This window comes from Rhinopithecus bieti, unplaced genomic scaffold (assembly GCF_001698545.2).
Source record: "Rhinopithecus bieti isolate Rb0 unplaced genomic scaffold, ASM169854v2 scaffold_8675, whole genome shotgun sequence".
Classification (NCBI taxonomy): domain Eukaryota; kingdom Metazoa; phylum Chordata; class Mammalia; order Primates; family Cercopithecidae; genus Rhinopithecus; species Rhinopithecus bieti.
In genome coordinates, this window is record NW_016806447.1 from 1,676,805 (window position 1) to 1,681,251 (window position 4,447).

The 4,447-nt window shown below is 39.0% G+C and overlaps 1 pseudogene; it reads right to left on the bottom strand.

Annotated features, from left to right (window-relative positions):
* Positions 1-534: 534 nt before the first annotated feature.
* LOC108532514 (40S ribosomal protein S21 pseudogene) lies at positions 535-1,362 on the bottom strand (annotated as a pseudogene).
* Between the last annotated feature and the right edge of the window lie 3,085 nt (positions 1,363-4,447).

Sequence of the window (4,447 nt, forward strand, 5' to 3'; positions counted from 1 at the left end):
GCCCTGCATTTCCTTCCTGTAGACAAGCTACTACCTTGCTCCTGTTAACATTTATATAAAACTTTAGCAGAGTACAAAGTAAGAACTAACTCTTATTGGGCACTTGCAATATGCCCATGCTATCCTAAAATGCTTTACATGTATTAACTCAGTAAATCTTTCTGACAACACCATATGATGGCGTCTATGATTACTCTTACTTTACAGAACAGAATACTGATGCACAAAAAGATTAGGCACAAGCGCAAGGTCTTATGACTTTAAATAAGGTTCAAAAACAGCTGTTATGACTTTATGGCTCATACTTTTAACCACACCATACAGATTATTTGAAAATGCATGATAAATGACATGACAGCTACAGTCTGAAATGCTAAGGTACCTCCTGCTGCACCCTCCATCTACTTATCTTAGATGAGTGTGCCGCCACAGCTCAGGGAACCCTACTATAATAAGTGGGATTATGTTTAATTTCTGATTAACTGGGTATTTTTTAAATGTTTTTTAATTTCTTTTTTTTCTTTTTTTAGGTTTTCACTATTTCTTTATGACAAACTTTCCATATCCATGATTCTCTCCAGTCAAAAATTTTTTCCGATGATGCCACTGGCCTTGGCCAATCACGGAGTGTAGTCATCTGACTTACCCACCCTGCAAATGACCTCGCAGATAGCACAGGTTTTAAACTGGCCATTAAACCTGCCTATGACCTTGTCAACCTCTACCACATTCATCTGGATGGATGCATGGTTCTTGACCCCAATGATGCGATTACTAGCAGAGCCTTTCCGCTGCATGTACAGGTCCACAAGCTCGCCACTGTAATTCTGCATCTCAAGACCATGCCTGCTGCCACCACACTGCACGCAAGTAGAGAAAAGAAACAACTTGGTGTCTGTAAAATTTAACAAAGATTTGCTAATTATCTGAAAAGGGTAAAGCACTGTAGATTGGGGCAGCTAGCAGCAGCTGAACAAGTTGAATAAAACAAGTCATGGCTTCAGAGTTTACACACTTTTGGAGGGGATAAAGTATGTACAGGACCATATAATAGAGACGGAGACAAATTGGGGTGGAGATAAGGCTGACTCTAAGTTCTGTACAAATGATGGGTTCTAAGGTCATATTATTATGGTACGTTACCTTCAAGTCTCCTCCTGGCAGTATGGTGGATGTTGTGATCTTACAAACTTCTGGAGACAGAAAAGCAGCTCTTGTCAGTTTGGAAGCAAATGGACAATTCCCCTGGAAACATATTAAATTCTGCCTCAGTGCGTTGAACTGATACTGAAGGTCTATATATTCATGACACACATATGCAAAAGAATCGATTCAAGTTACTGTAGTTACCGTAGAGGGACAGAGAAGAAAATATTGAAGTTCAATTCAGCTTTTGCTTCAATCATTTATTAAAATTTACTTCTTGTTTTACCCAGCCTTCTATCAAATGTGGTAGAGACTGTTAACTGAACATGAACAGCGTGCCAAGTAGTGTGTGAACCAGTTCACAATCAGAACCCATACAGTGTGATAAAAATTATGGAATTTCAGAGGTGGAAAGTGATATAATCAATTAGAGAAACTGAAAGGAAGCAGAAAAGAAACATTTTTTTTGAGCACCTAGTATGTCTCAGACATTATGGTTAGCACTCTCTATATGTTACCTCTTTAATCCCCTAACAAGTGAAGTAGATTTTATTACCCCTACCTTGCAGCTCTCTACTCCAGTCAGACCTGAAACACTTTCATTTCTTACCAAGCTGTTTCAGGCCCTAATGCTCACTTAGGTTAGAATATCTTGTTCTTTCTCATGATCACCTGATTCAATGGGTGACTATGTGGATCCCAGGGTAACCTCCCCTCTGAGAGCTTTCCTGAGCTCTGTCACCTACCAATCCAGGGTTAGAATGGACTAGGTTCTAGTTTGTACCCCAAACTAGGTTCTAGTTTGTAGTTTACAGACGCTCAGAACTACATCTATCACTTAACTACAGGGGCTTCCTTACATGGCTGTCTGCCTCTACTAAGAGCTTTGAGGAAAGGGAGCATGCCACAATGTTGCCTTAAAACCCAGTGTCAGTTGGGCACAGTGGCTCGTTCCTGTAATCCCAGCCCTTTGGGAGGCCGAGGTGGGTGGATGACCTGAGGTCAGGAGTTTGAGACCAGCCTGGCCAACACAGTGAAACCCTGTCTCTACTAAAATACAAAAATTAGCTAGACATGGTGGCGTGCGCCTGTAATCCCAGCTACTCAAGAGGCTGAGGCAGGAATGTTGCTTGAACCTGGGAGGCGGAGGTTGCAGTGAGCAGAGTTCATGCCGCTGCACTCCAGCCTGGACAAAACAGCAAGACTCTGTCTCCAAAAAACAAACAAACAGCAACAACAACAAACCCAGTGTCAAACAGCATGCTTGACATATACTAGGTATTGAATAAATGAATGAATGATTTAGCCAAAAATCTAATAAGTGGTAGAACTAAGGGGTTGAGACCAGGGTGAAATCTGAGGTCTGTCTGAAACTCCAAGGTTAGCCTATCTGCACCTAAGTTTTGGTGGTCTTTAAAAGAGGAAGAATCTGGTTGTTGTTTTTTTGTGGTGGTGGTATGGTTTTCTAAGGGGGCTTGGAAGTAGTGTGATCTATGAATATTAAATAATAATACATAATTAATACCAGTCATCATTCTGGACACATCATAGATAATCAAGAAATGCCAGTTCCCCTCTTCTTTCCCTGTATCATCTTGTTCAAAGTTATACTTGAAGTGACAGAGTAAAGACCCAAACGACTCTACCATGCTACCCTTTTGTCACAGATGCCTCACAGATATAAGCTATTCATTCTTATTTTTGGTGAGTTTTTAGCCTTCTTAGCATTTATCATTTCATTTTATTTTTTCCTATTTTGGCAAACTTAAAATTGCAATTGTAGTTGAAAACAATATAGGCAGACTTGAGGCAGGAAAGAGGCTTTACCCTGGCTAAAAGCTTCCAAAGGGCAAGAACCATGGCTTTTCCATCTGTATATATGCCTGTTCCCAGTAAGGGCTTAAACATTTGCGGACTGAAGTGCATTGGCCAACTTAAGCCTGGATCATGTCCTGGATCTTCAATGCTAGTCTTAAGAGAAAAAAATGCTGGCAGCTAGATAAAAAGAAAAAAGAAAAGAAAAGAAAAAACAGGAAATGGGCAACTGTTCAGTGTATAGAACTATATAAGAAAGGATATTCTGATTCTAGAGTGAAAAGCTTATGCAATAAGGTAAAATCAGGACAGCATGACCAAGAGAATGCTATAAGTAAAATCCTCAACGAGATAAAGATAGGTGAGAAACTCTGAAACTTGACAGTTGTAAATTTGAAAGCAAAGCTTGGGGATATAAAAAAGACTGGTCTCCACCACTCCAAACACACAAATCTGCTTTAGGATGATGATTAACTTTCCCCTGCCTAAAATATCTCACCTTTTTCACTCTTTTTGTTCTTGCTGTTTCCCTAACCTGGAACACTGTCTTTTCCTCCTCACCATCCACTTTAGGCATTTACAGCATTCCTAATTTGCTTTACCTTCTCCATGTTTTTTCCCAACTTCTCACTTCATAATAATACAACAATTCTCAGAATTACCATAGCACTTCTGTCTGCATATAAAGCCTGGCATACTGTGTTCTTTAATGGGTCACTATGCATAAGTCTTAACTATGAAACAAAATGCATGCTTTTTGTTTAACTATGAAACAAAATGCATGGTCTTTATTTTTAAGTAATCCCATTGCTTATGTAGCCCAATACTTGGCATATTACAGGTGCTGAATACTTTAGTGCCTGGATAGTAAATGCCACTTTGAATTGACATTTTGAGATGTGTGGGTTTTTTAAATTGCATTTTGGATTAACAGGAATAAAATGAATTAAAGACAAATACTTTGAAGGGGGAGTTACAACTGAACAGAGTCTAGATAAGCAGAGATAAGTTTCACTGCACTGGTGTTTTAAGGTAAAAAAGAAGTTCCTATTGTAGATCTTTTCTTGAAAAAATCTCCATGAAGTATGAGCAGATATTACCTAAAACAATTTTTATTATTTGTTTTCATTTTGTTAAAGATTATTTACCACCTTAGTGTATATTACAAGTTACAATGGAAACTATATGTACCCACTTCTTAAATCATATTACTTGTAAATTGCTTTTTATTGAATGTTTTTCAATTATACTATTTGTGTATTGCCCTGAAAATAATATTTAAAGGAGTCACTCTTTTTTTTTTTTTTTTTTCTTTTGAGACTGAGTCTCGCTCTATTGCCCAGGCTAGAGTACAGTGGCGCGATCTTGGCTCACTGCAAGCTCTGCCTCCTGGGTTCACGCCATTCTCCTGCCTCAGCCTCCCGAGTGACTGGGACTACAGGTGCCCACCACTAGGCCTGGCTAATTTTTTGTATTTTTAGTGGAG